The sequence below is a fragment of the Homarus americanus genome, unplaced genomic scaffold (assembly GCF_018991925.1).
Source record: "Homarus americanus isolate GMGI-L3 unplaced genomic scaffold, GMGI_Hamer_2.0 scaffold22413, whole genome shotgun sequence".
In the NCBI taxonomy this organism is placed as follows: domain Eukaryota; kingdom Metazoa; phylum Arthropoda; class Malacostraca; order Decapoda; family Nephropidae; genus Homarus; species Homarus americanus.
The window spans coordinates 181,969-204,386 of NW_024729477.1; positions in this window are offsets into that span (position 1 = coordinate 181,969).

Sequence of the window (22,418 nt, forward strand, 5' to 3'; positions counted from 1 at the left end):
TACCTTATACTATGGTTACTGTACCGTATAGCATGGTAACTGTACCTTATACTATAGTTTACTGTACGGTATAGCATGGTAACTGTATCGTATAGCATGGTTCCTGTACCTTATACTATGGTTACTGTACGGTATAGCATGGTAACTGTATCGTATAGCATGGTAACTGTACCTTATACTATGGTTACTGTACGGTATAGCATGGATACTGTACCGTATAGCATGGTTCCTGTACCTTATACTATGGTTACTGTACGGTATAGCATGGTAACTGTATCGTATAGCATGGTTCCTGTACCTTCTATGGTTACTGTACGGTATAGCATGGTAACTGTATCGTATAGCATGGTTCCTGTACCTTATACTATGGTTTACTGTACCGTATCCATGGTTACTGTACGGTATAGCAGTTACTGTACGGTATAGCATGGTAACTGTACCGTATAATGGTTCCTGTACCTTATACTATGGTTACTGTACGGTATAGCATGGTAACTGTATCGTATAGCATGGTTCCTGTACCTTATACTATGGTTACTGTACGGTATAGCATGGTAACTGTATCGTATAGCATGGTTCCTGTACCTTATAGCATGGTTACTGTACCGTATCCATGGTTACTGTACGGTATATCATGGTAACTATAACGTACAGCATGGTTACTGTACCTTATACTATGGTTACTGTACGGTATAGCATGGTAACTGTATCGTATAGCATGGTTCCTGTACCTTATAGCATGGTTACTGTACCGTATCCCATGGTTACTGTACGGTATGCTAATTAACTTACCGTATATAGCATGGTTCCTGTACCTTATACTATGGTTACTGTACGGTATAGCATGGTTACTGTACCGTATAGCATGGTTCCTGTACCTTATAGCATGGTTACTGTACCGTATCCCATGGTTACTGTACGGTATATCATGGTAACTATAACGTACAGCATGGTTACTGTACCTTATGGCATGGTTGCTGTACCGTATCCCATGGTTACTGTACGGTATAGCAGTTACTGTACGGTATAGCATGGTAACTGTACCGCATAGCATGGTAACTATATCGTATAGCATGGTTACTATACATGCACAGTATAGCGTATTTACATTACGGAATATCACGGTTACTGTAGCGTAGAGCAAGGTTACTGTGTCGTATAGTAAGATTACAGTACCGTAGAGCAAGATAACTGCACCGTATTGCAAGGTTACTGTACCACACACATACACCTGACCTTGAGTGGTTGGAAGCTCACCTTTACTCATGGGCGTCTCGGTCAGGTCATGATCCAGGAACTGGCCGAAAGTCATGTGAAGAAAGTTGAGGCAAGTCTTCTGACCTGCGGACTGTGAGGGGGTGACACTTCACTTACTTAAACAGAAGAAATGTAGCAATAGTAAAATATTCAGTAATAAATTATGTAGTAATAAACCAGACATTATGTTACTCATAAACTTTTAAGTATTTGAATGATGGAAAAGTATTAAGTTTAGAATAATTAAGTGAACTTTTCCTTCGGTGTGTGTGTGTGTGTGTGTGCCAACATACTTTAAAGTTGACAGTGGTGCTCACAAGACGGGCATTAGGCAGGTCTCCTCCGTCTGCTGCTTGTCTTAACGTCATAACACCTGTAAAGATAGATAGGTGTTATGATGTTACAGCTGGTGCACACACACACACACACACACACCATCCCATCTATTGTTAAAATAATAAACAACTCCTGATTTATGTACTGTACAGCCCTGTAAATGTATTCAACGCATATTATATCATGATGTCTAAATCAAATGAAAGTGTATATTTTCAGCCACCGGCTGCAACTCTATTAAAAACCGTTTATTATTATTATTATTATTATTATTATTATTATTATTATTATTATTATTATTATTATTATTATTATTATTATTATTATTATTATTATTATTATTATTATTATTATTATTACATACACACACACACATACACACCATCACCAAATTCAGATGGAGCAAGACGTCTGAAGGAAGTGAAAGCAGCTCCTGTCTCTGGGTTTCTAAGATTATTACAGGTGCCATCTTGATTTCTAAAACGTCTCTTGGGGTCACAAGGTTCTCTCTTTTGTCTAATTCTCTCGTCTTCACATTCCTTCGGGGATTTCAACTTCTGTATGGCAAAGTTCAGCTGATTTCTGTCCAAGTTAAACCTGAAGTTGAGAGTTATGATGTTAGTTGTGATGTTTGGTAGAGGTTTTTTTTTGTGTGTGTACGGGAGGCGTTAACCAGAATAAAATACGTAAGTGCGCTGCTCCCGTCTAAAAGGTTAATGGTGTCTCTGTACGTAGACGTGCCAGTAAATAACATGTGAGAGATGAAAAGCAGTGTTCACCAGTTATAAACCAATTACATATATGACCCACAAGAGACAGATAGGCAGACAGAGAGACAGACAGGCAAACAGACAAGTACATTGACAGACACACACATACAGGACAAAGACTCACTTCTTAGCTATCCTCGCCGTACAGTAGTCCACAATGTGACCCGTACGAGAGAGCGCTTTTGTGGTGGGTCTAGGCATATTGTTCAGTACTTGGTGATCGTAAGAGGACGAGTTCCTCTTCAAACACAGGCCTCTGTTCTTCAGCAGCTGCTCAAGTTTGATCTGCGCATTGAAGGCTGAGACACCAAAGTCAAAGGCTTCTCTGTAAGTAAAAGATGGGTTGTTAGAAAAGGAAAGAGAGATAGTGAGTGAAAGAGAGATAGTGAGTGAAAGAGAGATAGTATGTGAGGAAGAGAGACAGAGTGATTGAGGGAGAGATACAAGCTACGGTGTATTAACACATCTCAAACATACTTACTGGAGATCACTGGCGGGGATGTCAGGTAGGGTCTCGATACGTTGCGACAGTTTGTTGTTGTCGTCTGAGGAGAGAGAAGAATGGGTTATCCCATATCTCTTGTGTGTTTCTGTACACACACACACACACACACATACACTTGTCAACCATCAGCGAGACAAGACGTGCCGTGAAGGCGCTCCGGGTTTGGCCCTGCCCCCCCTCCCCCCTGCCCCTGCTATATCCCAACGCCCTACCAGCCTTATTACACCGGGATTTATTCAGCAAAACATTCAAGTGATCAGTGCAATAAATGATTACCAAACAGTGTTCCGATAGTGCACCCCAAGGAAAAGCACAAAAACACAGCAGTGTAATACCAGACAGTGGGCAACTTTGTCGGTCACCTTCAAAGTGCCAGTGACAAGGACCACCGCGGTGTTTACATATATCGTGGATACTGTGTCGGCGACCCGAAGCGCCAGAGACAAGGACTCACGGTGTTTACGACTGACAAATATTAACAGACGCCTACCAGTGTCAGTGGCCCTCAAAGTGCCGTCAGTGAGTTTATGGCCACCGGGGACAAACACTTCCGTCCGTCCACAACAACAGATATCAACAGATGGCCACCAATCACTTATTCCCAACGCTCTCTGTACCTTTTAAAGCATGGGAACAGTTATCCTGATGACAGTGTTATCGCCCGACTCAAGTCACTGAACATATTCCACGCGCGCAGGCAGCCGTAGACAGGGGCGTCATAAACATAAACACATTAGGACCGTAACCTCCACTAGGAAACCAGAGAAACCCACACCTGACAGACCGTACCATTACACTGAAGTTCCACGGATATGGTATGATCTCCCTTCTTTACTGCTCTCCAACGTCACTTCCCTAGCTAACAAGTTCAAGTTTGACGAGCTGGCAACCACAGTCAGGTCAGCCGCCGCTAGTGTCGTTGCCATATGTGAGGCTTGGCAAATTGTGCCTGAAACGTGTCATATTGAGGGATATCAACTCTTTCAGCAGTGTTTGGATCGTGGATGTTGCCACGAACCCTTGAAAATGTCGGCCTGCCTAAACAAGGTATTGGTGATAGTGAGGTTGTGTGCACCACACTTGCCAAGGTGGAAAAGGACGTTGGGATTACACTTACCTAGTCCATTTCTCCCTATGATTCCCTTCCAAATGTCAGCATCTCTGCCAATTCTGGCATTGAAGTCACCTAGGAGCACAACCTTATCTTCTCTGGGGATAGAGGTTAGCACTCTGTCAAGGTCGGTGTAAAAGGCCTCCTTGATGTCATCCCTTGCATCCAGTGTTGGGGCATATGGACTGACGAAGAAAGTATGACGTGAGTGATTCAGTGGGAGTCAGAGTGTCATGACGCGCTCGTTGATCCCGACTGGCATTTCAGTTTGTCTATGTAGGATGCATTAGCGGATGGCAAATCCAACTCCATAAATGCGGTTTCTCTCCACAGCAGGCTTACCCTTCCAGAAGAAGGTATAGCCACACCCCCGTTCTGTGAGTGGACCCTCGTCTGGGAGACGGGACTCACTAATAGGTGCTATATCAGTGTTATACCTAGCCAGCTCTTTTGCCACCAGGGCAGTTCTTCTTTCAGGACGATTTATTTGTGCCAGTATCCAGAAGGGTCCTGACATGCCATTGCAGTGGCCATAAGAGGTTGTAAAGTTTGTTTTTGTTTTGATCTGTGATTATATTTGTGTTTTCGACCGCATAAGGATGACCTTAACGGGTGCAGTTGCCCAGTCAGGTTGGTTCTTCAGGCAGGCTATTTTTAGGGCACCATTTCTAGCCACCTCCCCATGTAGGATGAGTAGAATGGCTCCCCCAAAGGGCTGCTCAGTCACACAGACAGGACCGGATTGCACTGCTGCCTAGATCCCAGTGCATAAACGACCATCTTATCTATGCCGCCCATGTACAGAGTTGTGACTAGAGACTCCCGGCAGTCATCTCTGCCTTCCCCCGTTGCCATTCTTCCATTGCCATAGGACTTTTGGGGATATAGGGCTTTTGATGGTGATGAAAAGTATGATGAGCTGGATGCTGGCTGCACGTGAGTTGATTTATGTGGTGAAGCAGGAGTGCAGGCTGTAACCACACATCTTGGCTCTCCCTTTTCCTGATCCAGTGGTATAAGTGTTGCAACGACTGGGGAGAGGGAGAGTTGCAATGGACTGCCGATAGCCCAGTTTGTTGGGTTTCGCCTTAGTACGCTGTCCATCATGTATGTGTTTATCCGCCGGTGGAGTCGTTAGATTCCAATGGTGGTCACCTCTTCCGCCTATACCACCGTTGGGGTCTTGTTGGAGCTCTGTAAGCATGTCTGCCTGATGTGGGGCTCCACCACAGATTTTTCGTGTGGGTGTGTACTTCCGTAGCCTTTTACCTACCAAGGTTAATCTGCAAGGAAGCGGGGCAGTGGTTGGTAGGCGCCAGGACTTGTTCATATGCCAGTGGGCCTGTGCACCGTGCCTTTGGGGCCCACTGCTGCTCCGAGATCCCCTGCTTGCCTAGCCTGGGCCCCGAAGCACCTAGTTACCGTGTGTGGTCATGAGGAGGCACAGCACGAGTCTTGCTGGTGAAGAGACTGTGTAGTGTGTACTGGCAGGGGAGGACTTATGGAAGTTACTTCCCTGTTCGCCACGAGGGCTAGCCAGCAGTGGAAGCTGAAAGCGAGAGGAAGCAAGCAGGGCTTGCACGTTAACACTAACATGATGCTGCCACACTAGATGCATTACATCACCCTGTGTACACACACACACACATTACTCACTTAATCTTGGCCAAGTTAAGCTCAGCAGTTTCTCCAGGTTAGCATCAGGTGGGAGAAGAGACAGGTCAACATCAGGGGTCTTCAAAAACAAAGGTGTTGGTCCCTCACAGGTGAACCCAGGCGTGATGACTGGCGGCTGATAACTACTCATGAGCATAGAGACGACTGGTAGCACAGTCAGGTTCATCATGGTGATGGAATGACTGTGGGAAATAGATGAATGATTATATATACATATATATATATATATATATATATATATATATATATATATATATATATATATATATATATATATATATATATATATATATATATATATATATATATATATATATATATATATACTGTATATATAATACACACACACACACTTCATTTTAGTCCATATAACACGCGGACGTGAACATATAATCAACGACCCCACCAGCCAGGACGAACCCTAGACCTTATGATTGTGACCAGGGAACGCTACCGACCATGCCAAAAGGACACTAGTATCCTTGTGTCATGGTCGGTAGCGTTCCCTGGTCACACGCATAAGGTCTAGGGTTGTCCTTGTGGCACACCACACTACATGTATTACTCACAAGACAGACACACCACACTGTTACTCACCAGACACACACACACCACACTGTTACTCACAAGTCACACAGCACACTGTTACTCACAAGACACACACACACACCACACTGTTACTCACAAGACACACACACACTACACTCACTTACAAGACACACACACCACACTGTTACTCAAAAGACACACACACCACACTACATGTATTACTCACAAGACACACACACACCACACTGTTACCCACAAGACACACACACCACTCTGTTACTCACAAGACACACACACACACCCTGTTACTCAAAGACACACACACACACACTACTGCTCACTTACAAGACACACACACCACACTGTTACTCACAAACACACACACCACACACATGTATTACTCACAAGACACACACCTACACTGTTACCCACAAGACACACACACACCCTCTGTTACTCACAAGACACACACTCACACTGTTACTCTGAAGACACACACACCCCACTCTGTTACTCACAAGACACACACACACCCTCACTGTTACTCACAAGACACACACGTCACTGTTACTCACAAAGACACACACACACCCACACTGTTACTCACAAGACACACACACCACACACACATGCTCATAAGACACACACACACACCACACTGTTACTCATAGACACACACACACTGCTTACTCTAAGACACACACGTCACACTGTTATTCTGACACACACACTCACTGTTACTCTCAAGACACACACACCTCACTGTTACTCCTAGACACACACACCACTACATGTATTACTCAAGACACACCACCCCCACACAGACAACACACACATGTTCTCGCACACACACCACGTCAACCCACACACACACCACACTGTTTACTCACAAGACAACACACCACACTGTTACTCTGAGACACACACGCACACTGTTACTCTAAAAACACACACTACTGTTACTCACAAAACACACACACCTCACTGTTACTCACAAGACACACACGTCACACTGTTACAAGACACACACACACCACACTGTTACTCACAAGACACACACACACACTACAAATATTACTCATAAGACACACACACCACTCTGTTACTCATAAGACACACACACCTCACTGTTACTCACAAGACACGTCACACTGTTATTCACAACACACACATCTCACTGTTACCTCAAGACACACACACCTCACTGCTACTACAAGACACACACACCACACTACATGTATTACTCAAAGACACACCACACTACATGTATTACTCACAAGACACACACCAATTGTTACTCACAAGACACACACACCACAGTGTTACTACAAGACACACGCACACCACACTGTTATCACAAGACACACACACACCACACTGTTACTCAAGACGAACACACCACACTGTTCTCACAAGACACACACACACACACACACCCTCACTGTTACTCACAAAACACACACATCTCACTGTTACTCACAAAACACACATCCACTGTTACCACAAAACACACACACACACCACACTGTTACTCACAAGACACACACACACACACCACACTGTTACTCACAAGACACACACACACCACACTGTTACTCACAAGACACACACACCACACTGTCTCACAAAACACACACATCTCACTTTACCTCAAGACACACACACACCTCACTGTTACTCACAAGACACACACACCACACTACATGACTCATTAAAGACACACACACCTCACTGTTACTCACAAGACACACACTCCACACTGTTACTCAAAGGACACACACCACACTACACTGTTACTCACAAGACACACACACACACACCACACTGTTACTCAAAGACACCTCCACATTACACTGTTACTCACAAGACAAACACACCACACTACATGTATTACTACAAGACACACACCACACTGTTACTCAAAAAAGACCCTTCCACACTACACTGTTACTCACAAGACACACACACCACACTGTTACCAAAAGACACCCTTCCACACTACACTGTTACTCACAAGACACACACACACCACACTGTTACTGAAAAGACACACACACCACACTACATGTATACCATGAAGACACACACCACACTGTTACTCACCGCAGACACCAGCGGTATTAGGGAGATAATATGTGTGCGGTGTCACGACAACAACTGAAGCAGCATTCGGCAAGCAAGGAAGAATGTTCTGTCTGTGTGTGTGTGTGTGTGTGTGTGTGTGTGGTTTCACGAGTGTAAGTGCATATTTATGTGTGTATCTTTGCAGGTGCTTATATGGAAGTGTATACATGTGTGTGTGTGTTTGTGTGTATGTGTAATAAAAATAATAATAATAATAATAATAATAATAATAATAATAGTAATAATAATAATAATAATAATAATAATAATAATAATAATAATAATAATAATAATAATAGTAATAATAATAATATTAATAATAATAGTAATAATAATAATAATAATAGTATAATAATATAATGATAATAATAATAATAATAATGATAATAATAAACGGTTTATTAATAGAGTTGTGCCGGTGGCTGAAAATATACAGACTTACATTTGATTTAGACATAATGATATGCGTTGAATACATTTACAGGGCTGTACAGCATAAATCAGGAGTTGTTTATTATTTTAACAATAGATGGGATGGTGCTAGTCTTATATCTATCAGTGCGGGCTCTTATGGGCTGAATTTTGTTGTAGGCAGTAGTCCACTGCCAAACCTTGCTAGTGCTTGGTGGTGGAGGTCACTGAAGGATGACATTTCCAGGGTGGAGAGAGTTGTTGTAGCCGAGTAGTCCGCGCTGATCATGATTCTGCAGGCCATTTCTGTACCTTCTAGCTGGCGTTGTTGGGTAGAGTTGAGAAGACGACCAGGCTGGTGACGCATACCTTAGTTTTCCTGAAGTCAAGAGACAGTTAACCTTTCTAATGAATTTTTAAAATCAAGAATATAATTCCTTGGTGATGTGGTCGATGGAGGCGGCATTCATACAGTTTGCCTTTTTGCAGTTCCCACAACCGTTGATAAGGTCACAAGGTGCGTAGTTTTCTTGGTTTATCAAGATACTATCTTTTTTTTATAAAAAGGATATGCGACATTAGCCGTGAATTACTTACTCAAGAAGACGCCATTTTGCCTGGAATAATGAACAGAAGACTAGTGTTATTACAATGACGACGGTACTTCCTAATGCACCTGTTTTAGGATTTCTTGACTACCCACTCACCCATTTACTCATGTAACAATGATGGCCGACCCTAGGGCCGCCTAGGCGTGAATTTATTTTAAGACGTAGAAACTGTCGCAAAACAACAACCACGCCCTAAGTTAACGCGCTGCAAGAAATAGACCGGAAGACCGGACAGCTCGCCAACTGCGCTGGTTAACCATTACTCCGGAACACGATCCGTAAATCGATTAACATCCAGGTTCCCGATTACTGCTGGTAGACAGAGGAAATGACGTAAAGAAATTTGGTTTGCTCAATTCCTGCCCGGGGATCGAACCCGGGTCCACTATCTACGAGGCGTGCATGCTGATCATTACACCCCCTCCCCCCACACCCCACACATAAGTGGGTCCACAAACGTAGTACTAGTTAGAGAGAACCATCATCTCTTGCCAGCGCGACACATGGGTTTACTATAGACGATGTAACAGTAATCATATACCATCTGTTTCAGCGTTAGCTATTGTGTATTGATTGATGCGATTATAATGGAGATCTCGTGCCCAGGTAATGTTTCCTTAAATGTTGCAGGTTTTGGTGAAATGCTACAGTCCTCTCTCTGTTAGATACGTTGTAACATACATCTCCAGTTAGGAGGAAAATTTAACGTAGGAATTTGTGACTTTTCAACCTTAGCAAGGTGCACTAGGCAACTGCAGGTGTTTACGTGTAATAATAATAGTAATAATGATAATAATAATAATAATAATAATAATAATAAACGGTTTATTAATAGAGTTGCAGCCGGTGGCTGAAAATATACAGACTTACATTTGATTTAGACATAATGATATGCGTTGAATACATTTACAGGGCTGTACCGTACATAAATTAGGAGTTGTTTATTATTTTAACAATAGATGGGATGGTGCTAGTCTTATATCTATCAGTGCGGGCTCTTATGGGCTGAATTTTGTTGTAGTGGCAGTAGTCCACTGCCAAACCTTGCTAGTGCTTGGTGGTGGAGGTCACTGAAGGATGACATTTCCAGGGTGGAGAGAGCGTTGTTGTAGCCCGAGTAGTCCGCGCCGATCATGATTCCGCAGGCCCTTTTCTGTACCTTCTCTAGCTGGCGTTGTTGGGTAGAGTTGAGAAAAGACGACCAGGCTGGTGACGCATACCTTAGTTTTCCTGAAGCTTTCTACAGCGAGACTTAAAGTTAACCTTTCTAAATATGAATTTTTAAAATCAAGAATATAATTCCTTGGTGATGTGGTCGATGGAGGCGGCATTCATACAGTTTGGCCTTTATGCAGTTCCCACAACCGTTGATAAGGCCACAAGGTGCGTAGTTTTCTTGGTTTATCAAGATACTATCTTTTTTTTATATGAAAAAGGATATGCCACATTAGCTTCGCCGCTGAATTACTTACTCAAGAAGACGCCATTTTTGCCTGGAATGATGAACAGAAGACTCGTGTTATTACAATGACGACGGTACTTCCTAATGCACCTGTTTTAGGATTTCTTGACTACCCACTCACCCATTTACTCATGTAACAAGGATGGCCGACCCTAGGGCCGCCTAGGCGTGAATTTATTTTAAGACGTAGAAACTGTCGCAAAACAACAACCACGCCCTAAGTTAACGAGCTGCAAGAAATAGACCGGGAAGACCGGACAGCTCGCCGACTGCGCTGGTTAACCATTACTCCGGAACACGATCCGTAAATCGATTAACATCCAGGTTCCCGATTACTGCTGGGTAGACAGAGGCAAATGACGTAAAGAAATTTGCTCATAGTTTCACCCTGCCCGGGGATCGAACCCGGGTCCACTATCTTACGAGGCGTGCATGCTGATCATTACACCCCCCTCCCCCCACCCCCACACACATAAGTGGGTCCACAAACGCAGTACTAGTTAGAGAGAACCATCATCTCTTGCCAGCGCTGACACATGGGTTTACTATAGACGATGTCACAGTAATCATTTACCATCTGTTCCCGCGTTAGCTATTGTGTAGTGATTGATGCGATTATAATGGAGATCTCGTGCCCAGGTAATGTTTCCTTAAATGTTGCAGCTTTTGGTGAAATGCTACAGTCCTCTCTCTCTCTCTCTCTCTCTCTCAGTTAGATACGTTGTAACATACATCTCCAGTTAGGAGGAAAATTTAACGTAGGAATTTGTGACTTTTCAACCTTAGCAAGGGCTGCACGAGGCAACTGCAGGTGTTTACGTGTAATAATAATAATAATAATGATAATAATAATTAACGGTTTATATAAAAAGAAGACATTAAGGTAACATACAGGTTATAGAGGAAGCAGGTGATTATATGTTTGCCTCGCTGGTGGTGGTGTGTGTGTGTGTGTGTGTGTGTGTGTGTGTGTGTGTGTGTGTGTGTGTATACATGTTTACGCATGTACAGTTACGGTTAAAAGTAATCATCCACTTCACTATCTGAACCTAACCCCTGCGTCTGGCCGGGTCCTTTCTGCACATTAAGTCACGAGGGGTGGAGAGGGGTATTGACTGAGTTAGGGAAGTGCTGTCTGTTGGGGGTGGGGAGGGCAGTATGAGGCAAGTTCTTCATCAGAGAGGGGAGGGGGGGGGGTGAAGAAAGCAGGGAAATTTATGAAAGAAGGAAGGAAAGGTTGTATGTAAGTTATTCTTCACTATATTATCTTAGGTTTACATGCTTGAAAAGGTAATTCATGAGGACGTTATTTTATGATTATTATAACGTGCCATCCATTTTCAGGTTGTTGTTCAGGTTTTAAACATCGGTAATTAAATATTTATAATAACGTTGATATCGTGAGAAATATTGAATTCAAGGGTTGAAATCACATGTATTTTTAATATTTACCAACACAGGTCATATAAAATTTCAACCCCCCCCCCCCTCCATGTTCTCGCCTGTCAATCGTGGTCTTCCGAACTAATATTAAATAATGTCTATGAATTAACAAGAGTTCAAATAGGTTTTGTTTAAATTACACACCGAAATTAGTCATGTTAATATATCAAATGTCAGCACACCATCAAAACACTCACCGCAACTGGTTTTCCAAGCTCCCGGAATCCTCCCAGTGGGTTAACCAACGTCTCTTGCAATTTCTGACATGTTGTAGCCAGCCGCGCAAGCCGATAATAATTTGCCCACAAGCAGAGTTGCAATGCCAATTTTTAAGGTGCCGGAGCTGTCAAAATAATTTCCGTTTTCTAAACCGTATCTATTGATGTAAAAGCATAGATAACTAAGGGAAGCTTAATTCCATATGATACCTCCCCGGGCACGCGCCCTCCTCTTTGGTTGGTTGGTCTTTAAGCCTATCAACTTCCAGGGTCAGTAAGGCCTTACCTTCCTTCCTTTGATTTGCTGGCCGTCAACTACTGAGGTTATTACGGGTGTATCCTTGATAATTATTTGGGCCGCTTACTCTTGTTCTTCTTTTGTTTCTTCTAAACTACCCACCCTTCATTGATTTGAATTTAATTGAAACAAAACAGTTTATTTAGCCAGAAAAACACAGATACAGAGAGGATAATAATAACAATATTAACATGGCTGAGCCAGTTGAGAACCTGAGCTCTCCTGTAGGCACCTGATATATACTATACATTTATCTCAAGGAAGTATTATGTAACATTTAGTAACATCTGGAATAGTGCACATAGCATGGTGGTAATAAGAACATCTCGGAATGTTACCACGGTTATCACTTGAATATTTATTTATTTTATTTATTTATACTTGAATATTTATTTATTTTATTTATTTATATTATAAGTATATACATAAATTACAGTGGAATTGAAAAATATAAATATAACGGGGAAGCAGTGCAACATGGGTTGTATAGTATTAAGGTGGAACAAGAGAACAGAGCAGTGTGTGTGTTCTTACCTTGGTTGTTATGGTTCTCATAGTGTACAGGTGTGGGAGTTCCATTGTTAATCGTATAGTTGATATCATCTTTCCTTCGTACATTGTTATCGTGACTCGGTATCCTACGTTCAGTTTTGTGTTTTGTTGTATTGCGCGTCTGTTATACTGCGCTACTGTTATACTGCACGACTAACTGCTTGAGAGGGAGTATGTGTGTGTGTGTGTGTGTGTGTGTATTCTGCCAAAGGTTGTTCCACCATCATTCAGCATTTTTTTTAAGGGGGATCTGCCCACCCAGGCACAGGTCACTGACCTACATCGGGGCCTGGGGAGGGGGGGGGTGTAATAATAATAATAATAATAACAATAACAATAATAATTTCATTAATAATAATAATAATAATAATAATAATAATAATAATAATAATTCATACAAAAAATGAAAAAAAGAAAAAAAAGAAACAGTGTTGTGTTGTCAATAATACGAGAAACAATTGAGACCCTGCAACTGTGTGTAAATGAGGCAGAAAGTCAGATCAGCAACCTGGGACTTGGTCACAATTTTTCGTGATGCCATATGGCAGCAGGGTCTACCATTAGACAACACATTATGCTTCCAATATCTTCCCAGGCGGTAGTACCTCCCTGTTTGGTAGCTGCCTACTACCTACCTACTCCTCGAATTTGGCAGGGCGCTGTTCCACCCAGGGGAAGCTGTATCCCCACCCTGTACACCTGGTCATTGCCCCTTGCACCACTTGTGCTACCAGGTGTGTATAGTTCTTGCACTTGTGGCACCATTGCCAATAAGATGCCACATGTAGGATACCAGCTAACAGCACCTGAGTCACAACCTGGGTGAGAATAAGTATATATATTCAATTATGAATATGACTTACTGTACAAACGAACACAGGCACACGGAGATATAGAGAGAGGAAATATACTGTATATTAGGAGGCAGGGAAAAAACACTTTTATTTGAGTTGCAGGCTGCACTTTTCAGGCATCGTTTGTATGGCTGTAACAAACACCTGTGCAAAATTTCATGCCATTTCATGCATACTTACCCTGCCGCATCGCGAACGACTTTTTGTCAACTTTTAGTGTATACCAAAAATTAGGTGTCATTTAATGTTATCCAGGATTATGATAAATTTTACATGGGTGACATCGATTTAATTCACATGTTATTTTACAGGTACACCGTATAGAAATTCATTACAAGTTCATATTGAAATTCTTTTTTGTGCGGAACCTTGGCATCATTTTCCTAGACAATAATCTTTGCCTAATATATCCATCTCTCGATTCGTATCCCGTCACTTCAGTGCAAGCTTCAGTCATCACTTTTATGCCTCTCTCGACCGCCTGAGTGCTGTTTGGCCACTTGGGCACCACTAATGGTGTCTCAAGAATGTCATTAACCTGTAGATTTGACAGAGAAGCAATGTAAGGAGGCTCAGTCTTGAGTTCATTCCTCCAGTTAATCATGGAATGATAGTTTTTTGCTTGCCACTTTAGTTTCGGAGTCACCACCTTTCTCATGTTGACTACAGGAGGCACATCCTCATTCCCATCTCCATCTTTACCCTCCTCATCAGTATAGTTTAACAAATTCTCGTCAACAGCAGCATCAGAATCTTCCTCCTCCTCTTCAGATCTGCCAGTGCATTCTTCCTTTTGCTGATTCTCCTCTCTAATTTTTCTTATCATTGAGACAGCTTTTTCTCTAACAGTCATGTCCTCATCTGCACACATACCAAGAAGAAGTTGATCTGTGTGGGCGAAGTATGCATTTCTCTGGACAGCCTTCTTCACTATCGTCTCCTCCTCACTATTCAGGTGTTTCATATATAGCAGGGACTGGAATACGTTCCTTGAGCCGTGTGTTACGTAAGGGTGTTCTTGATGTAAAACCACATTGGAGCACTGAACTTTATTATTGTAATGACAATTCTTTTCAACTCATGGCTGGGTCTTAGATATGTATAAGGAACAATGCCTGAAGAGTGCAGCTTTGAGCAAAATTTCACTGCCCCCTACTGTATATGTGCACGATAACACAATTTTGGCTTATCTTAGTTTACAGCTAGAGAGAAACACACACACACACACACGCACGCACACACACGCACACACACACACATCAGCTTTCAGTAACACCGCTTGTTGCTGCCAGGCCACCAAAACATTATTGCCACCAACAGATATACATTTTATATATACATCTTTTCCTATAGTTATACTTGTAAGCAAATAAGATGGTAATGCAAGACCCGGCGGTCCTCTCTCTCTCTCTCTCTCTCTCTCTCTCTCTCTCTCTCTCTCTCTCTCTCTCTCTCTCTCTCTCTCTCTCTCTCTCTCTCCCCCATCTTTTCTCCTTCCTTCCTTCTGTCTTTCTTTCTGTATGTATGTATGTATGTATATTATGTATATAAATGGAGCACATACATAATATACATACATTTCTTTCTTTCTTTCTTTCTTTACGGTATTAGCCCACCAAGGCTCAAGCCAATGACCCGCATCAATTGAATTTGAATGGAATATCAGGGCCTGGGGAGGAAAATATGATGATAATAATAATATTATTATTAATAATAATAAAAATAACAATAATAATAATAATAATAATAATAATAAATAAAAGTTAATAAAAGTTTATAAAAAAAAAAATATATATATATATAAAATAAATATAAAATATAATAATAATAAAAATATTAATAAAAAAGAACTATAAATAAATAAGAAAATAAAAAAAAAGATCAAGACTGAGAAACAATATATGTATGTTGTGTTGTCAAAGTAAGAGAAACAATTGAGACCCTGCAACTGTGTGTAAATGAGGCAGAAAGTCAGATCAACAACCTGGGACTTGGTCACATATGGCAGAAGGGTCTACCATTAGACAACACATTATGCTTCCAATATCTTCCCAGGCGGTAGTACCTCCCAGTTTGGTAGCTGCTCTCTCTCTCTCTCTCTCTCTCTCTCTCTCTCTATTTCTTTCTATATTTCTATCAAGAGATATTATCTATTTTTACCTATCAGTTCATCTATTATATGTGTGTGTGTGTGTATTGTGCTTCCGTCTAACACAGCAAGTTATTCATGACCTCCTCACTCCTTCCCTCCCTCTCTCCCTTTCTCACTCCTTCCCTCCTCCTGACACACTCTCCTTCCTCCCTTCCTCATTCCCTCCTTCCCTCCCAGGTAACTCACAATAGCCCAGGGCTCACCTGTTGCCCCTGTTCTACCTGGGAATTTTGCTTATCCTCCCTCCCTCTCTCCCTCCTTTACTCTTGTCCTGGCTTCCTCCCTCCCTCCCGTCCTCCCCCTTTCTCTCCCTCTCTTTTCCTTCTTCCCTCTCTTTCACCTTCTCTCTTTCTTTTTGTCCCTTCCACCCGTATTCCCTCACTCCCTCTCTTCTATTCTTCCTCCCTCCCTTCCTCGCTCCCATCCTTCCTCCCACCCACCCTCCCTCCCTCCGTTCCTCCCACACTCCTTCCCTTCAACTCCCTCCTTCCCTCCCTTCCTTCCTCTCTCTCTCCCTCACCAACTTCAAGCTGATATAACACAGCATCCTGGAGAATACTATAGGACTCCCAGCTCCTACTTAGGGATAAAATGAAATACACAAACCGCCCTCTTAAAATCCATGCCATACGCGCCCTTCACTTTTCTTATTTACCTGAGGATGTCAAGACCTGTCCCCTGCCTGGTCTTATCTCAGGGCAGGCAAGAAGGGCTCTCGTCACTCAAGAGTTACCTTGTGACGTAACCAACAGGCTGAGAGATTCCTGGTCACAACAACTAAGTGACTCATACGCCAGACATATGTTGAGAATCCTGTTCATTAGACGCTGTACTGATTCTCTGCTCTCTCGTATAGTATGACGTTGTAACTGATTGATGCTAAGCTTAAAATTTTTTTAAGAATACTGACATGATTTATATTCTCTTATATAAAGTGATTGGGGTGCGGCATATGTCTGATCTATTCTTGCTCTCCTTATCTATTAAATACATTATGTAAAAAGGTTGAAACATCATCCGTAGGGAAGGTACGATTCTGTGACCTTAATATTTACTCGATCGTGACCAAAATCAACAAGATTCCAAAAGGGAACTCCAGTAAGCATATCTTTAAGTTGAAGAGCAAAAGCTGGAGACTTTATGCAGTTGGAATTAAGATAAAATACAGACACGCGAAACGAAAACCAAGAGAAATCGACAAATCAACATCCTAAGCGGGTCCCAAAACACACCATTGAAATCTTTATTCTTGTCGCTGAACTTAGGTGTATACGGGAATCCTCAAGTTTATTTATACGTGTAGTAAGTGTATATCATTTTATTACACTATGGCAACGTACTATTAAGGAGAAAAGCTGCCAGTACAGTACAGGAGAAATATAACACCCTTGTCGGCAACATACTAAGTAAAAACTATTAATTGGATGCACGTAAAACGAACCACCACATACTTTTTCATATGTACGTATCGTCAACAAAAATACAATTGCCTATGTAATTTTTTATAAAGCAGTTATGTAAATATTCGCTTCAGTATTTATGTGACAGTATTTATATGTTGGCATTTGTAAACACCCACTCGCAACCCTAGCAGATAAACCAAATGATCTCTACACACAGTCCCACACTTACAGTATGTTGGACGACGTTTCTTTGTACACTTTTCTTCACATGTAACATTACCTGATACTCTCACCACCCACAGAGAATAGCTATTGCCCTTTAACCCACTGTGAAGGCATGCGGTCCCGTCATCTCTAAATGCGACGACACACACACACACACACACAAAGGATGAGGTGTGCACACGCGATAAAATCTGGGTTTGATTACATTTTCCACACGTGTGCACACCACATGCTAATGTTTACCTTATGCAAATCACCTGAGGGTACCTGATGGTGCGGAATATGAGACGGGCGAGTGGCAACCATCGCAACAATATTATGATGTTTTTAACAAATTAACCTAACCTTGTGGATCTTAGCCTCGTGACCTCATACAGGAGACTGGTCGTAAATCAAACAAGAACGATAATGATATTGAGTAGCAAGTCATCCTTTACCTCACTATAAACCTCCACTAATTCCACCCGTCAATATACATAAACCTTCACGTTACTTGTAGTGAGGCTTAAACATGCCATAGAAGGTCTGATAATTTAACACGGCTACTTATATGTGAAAATGTCAGACTTAACGACTTACTGATGAGGTTTTTTTTTTTACCGGATGTGATTTTCTTGCCGATCACAGCGGGTGGGTAATGAGGCTTAATGCCGCGGCTCATAAAGGTCATATTTCTAGTTATTTAGGAGAGTGTTCGTTGTGCCAGTGAGTGGGGTGGACCGGAGCCATGGTGGGGCAGGTGGCTAAGTGAAGCATGGTGAAAATGTGAGGCTGAGAAGGGGGAAGGGAGGCATCGTAGTGGTGTGAGGGAGGAGGGTATCGTTAGTGGTGTGAGGGAGGAGGGTATCGTAGTGGTGTGAGGGATATTGAAGAGTATGTGAGATATTAATGGATATAGTCAAAGAAGAAGACAATAAGGGACGGTAAATCTGTCTGTCTGTCACCCTTACAGACACATGAATGAAGTATTAAAATTTCTGTCTACTGCCACTTCAAATGTAGGACTGAATGTTACAGCTATGACCTATGTAATATCAGTACAGAACCAAGATCTGTAACTTTTTGTATTCGTTGGTTCCTTATCTATACAGATTTTTATCTTGGTTTTGCCCTTTTATCAATTTCCTATTCCTTAGTGATGTATAATTGTGTTTCGTGTCTCGGGTTCTGTGTTTCAGTTAGGATAGGAAAGTGAACCATTTCCCCCCCTCACTGTTGCTTGGGTTTTCTCTGACCACCAGGATGTTATTTTTCTTTCTGGATATTTTTAGGACCTATTATTTTTTCTTTTCCACAGTATAGGTTTAAGGTTTTCTGAAAATAATTTAACATATTGTTTAATTTTCATTCCTAACGTCATGACTCATACTGTAGCCATCATTTCAGTGTCAAGTAGATTTTCAAGATATTTCACACATTTTTAGCACACACACACACACACACACACACACACACACACACTGGTCCTCAATATCTGTTTTCTCTGGTAGATGTAATTTGTTGAGGAGTCTATTGCCAGAGAAAAAAATATTGACGTGATAAATTTGACGTTTTTTTTGGCTAATTTCATTTTGGTTTATATAAAATTAGTGTGAATTTTTCTAAGTTGTTAATATATGATGACTGATATAATTCACGACTTTTATAGTGAAATCATGATTGTTAGATGATTTTTAATGAGAAACAGCTATTAGGAGGTGAAGGTCGTAGTCTATCTTGTGGTGTAGAAAGCTGTTTTTACCCGAGTAGAGAGGAGAGGTCCCCAGTGGTAGCAGTGTGGTGGCTGAGAACTTGTTATCTGTTAGGGGCAACACCCTTCCGACGTGTCCGTATGTCAGCCATACGACTCGTCCCTCCCTCCCTCCCTCAGGTACTGCTGAGTATATCTCTACCTGCCTCTCACCTGCTCACCCTACTTCACCAAGGACACTTTTGCATCCTAATTTGAATGATAAAATATAGGTCATGATCACCCGTTTGGTGCACGGAATAACTTATGCAGTTTCAGCTTATTTTATGACCAACGAAATTTAATTATGATATTTTATCCTAACAAAAATATTGATGATAATAATAAGGAACGATTTTTTTTCACGTGGCGGAGGAAAGTTGAAAAAAAATATGCTCAGAACAGTATCGTAGAACTCCTGTAATACACGACACGTACCATAAGTGTGTGTGTGGAGACTCACCACAACTTGTGCTCCTAATGTATACGGGGTGGGAGGAGCCTTGTATTACAAAGGCCAAATCTCCTCACACGGAAACATTGAATTTATCCATACGTTAGCAGTTTGTGTGTGTGGTGCTGTGTACCTGTCTTGAAGGATGGTTGTGGTGGTGTTTTAACATGTATTGCGAAGACTGGAGATAAGGATATTTGTTTGTGTATAAATATATATGTGTGTGTGTGTGTGTGTGTGTGTGTGTGTGTGTGCGCGCACTCGGTGATATAATGCCTCGTTTCAGTCAACTGTTTCGTGAATCTTTTGAAGATTTATTCATATATGGGTCTACAGGTTCGATTCCCACCCATAAATAGTTATATTCTTTTGCCTCATTTATCAGAGAATCTTCGTAACATATATACAAGAATAACAGTAACGATGACGGCACATTACAATTTATCTTGATTAATACGTGGGAAGCCTGGCTGAGGGGATATCCTAGTCTTGAATATGACACCAATTTAAAACATATAATATAATGGTCGCTCCCCGTGTTCCAGGATGGCTAACCCTAGGGCGTGAATTTGTTCAAGGTATAGAAGCTGTAGCCAACACAACAACCAAACCCTATGTTAACGAGTTTTATAACCCAGTTTTAAGGAATAATCCAAGAAGACCGGACAACGCGTTAACTGCACTGGCTAACACCTTCTGCAATTTGATTAACATCTAGGTCCCCAGTTACTGCTGCATGGGTAGACAGAGGTAAATGATATAAAGAAACTTGCGAGGTGAACTTGTTGATCATTACACCACAGGTCGCCTTATAAAAATGCATATATATGGCAACCGAGGCAACACATCTAAAGTGCCTACAGAGAATACGTTTATGGCAACAAGAGCTACGGTACTATGGCAACAGCAGAAACACATCTATGGCAACAATAACAATATCTGGCAACTATGGCAACAGCAGAAACACATCTATGGCAACAATAACAATATCTGGCAACTATGGCAACAGCAGAAACACATCTATGGCAACAACAACAACTCTTGAATGTGATAAGAACACCACGGATTCAGCAACAAGTGCAACACATCCATGACAACATAAGTAACACGAACAACATATGGCTGACGACAAAGAGCACTACATCTGAGGTAACAAGTATAAGACATATGGCAGTAAGAGCAACACAGGAAGGGACGCCACCTGAGAGTCGTGAAGTGTCATGTCTATGGTAACCTTTTGTCACAGTCCTCGGTGGTCCGGGCGCCGCACCTCCCCCCCTCTACAGATCTAGGTCTTAAATTTCCCGAATAAGGCGAGGAAGACCCAACACTAATTAGGGCAGGCGTCATACAAACGATGGTTGGTCGGGTTGTGAAATTTGTATAGAGGAGTCACCAACCACGATGGAGTGGGCGCCAACCCTCAGTTTATGAAAGTCGTTGTTCTTGGTTGAATAACGTGATTCTGCTTTACATAATAAATGTAAAATTATAGGAAATGCCACAAGACGATTGTAAAGATCGGAATAGACTTAAAATTATTTTGTCTTTCACTTCCGCGAAGAGAATATTATTGATGTAGTCATATCATTCACATGAAAAAAAACTACAAATAAGAATATATTTAAAAATACGATCTAACTACATATTACTCTTGACAAGAATGAACAAGATATGCTATGGTGTATTTTGCAGAATATATGAATGGACACTCAGTTCACAAGATAAAAACAAAAAGTATAGTTCATTGTTTGTTGCAAAGTGGGTGAGGAGAGATAGGTAATAAATCCCAGAGGCCGGGTGGAAGAAACATTAAGGATGGTCGTCATCTCGAGTTTCTGGGCTGAACTCAGAGATCTTCATTTGTTTGGTAGAATATGACTTACCACACCAGTATAATAAGCTAAGTTCAGTCTGGGGTGAAGGCTACTCAGACAAGAACGAGAATGTCTGGGTTTAAAAGTTATTTTATGGATATTTTATGGCGGCAGTCTAGGATAATTGGCAAGCGAGACAGTCACTTAATAAAGCATTGTGTGTTATGCCCATGGTTTGGCTTCCTTAGCACTCGTCTCTCAGCCTCCATGGCTGGTCTGTTTGGCTGGCGGCTCCCCGAGTGTACACATCACGAAGGAAAGAATTGACTGCTCCCGTCTTGTCTTCACCTTCATTTCGTTTACTTGATTTCCGTATCATGTGATGTCTACCTTCATATGTATCTGCCAGTCTTCCGCCAACCTTCCGCTAGTCTTCCGCCAGCCTTCCGCTAGTCTTCCG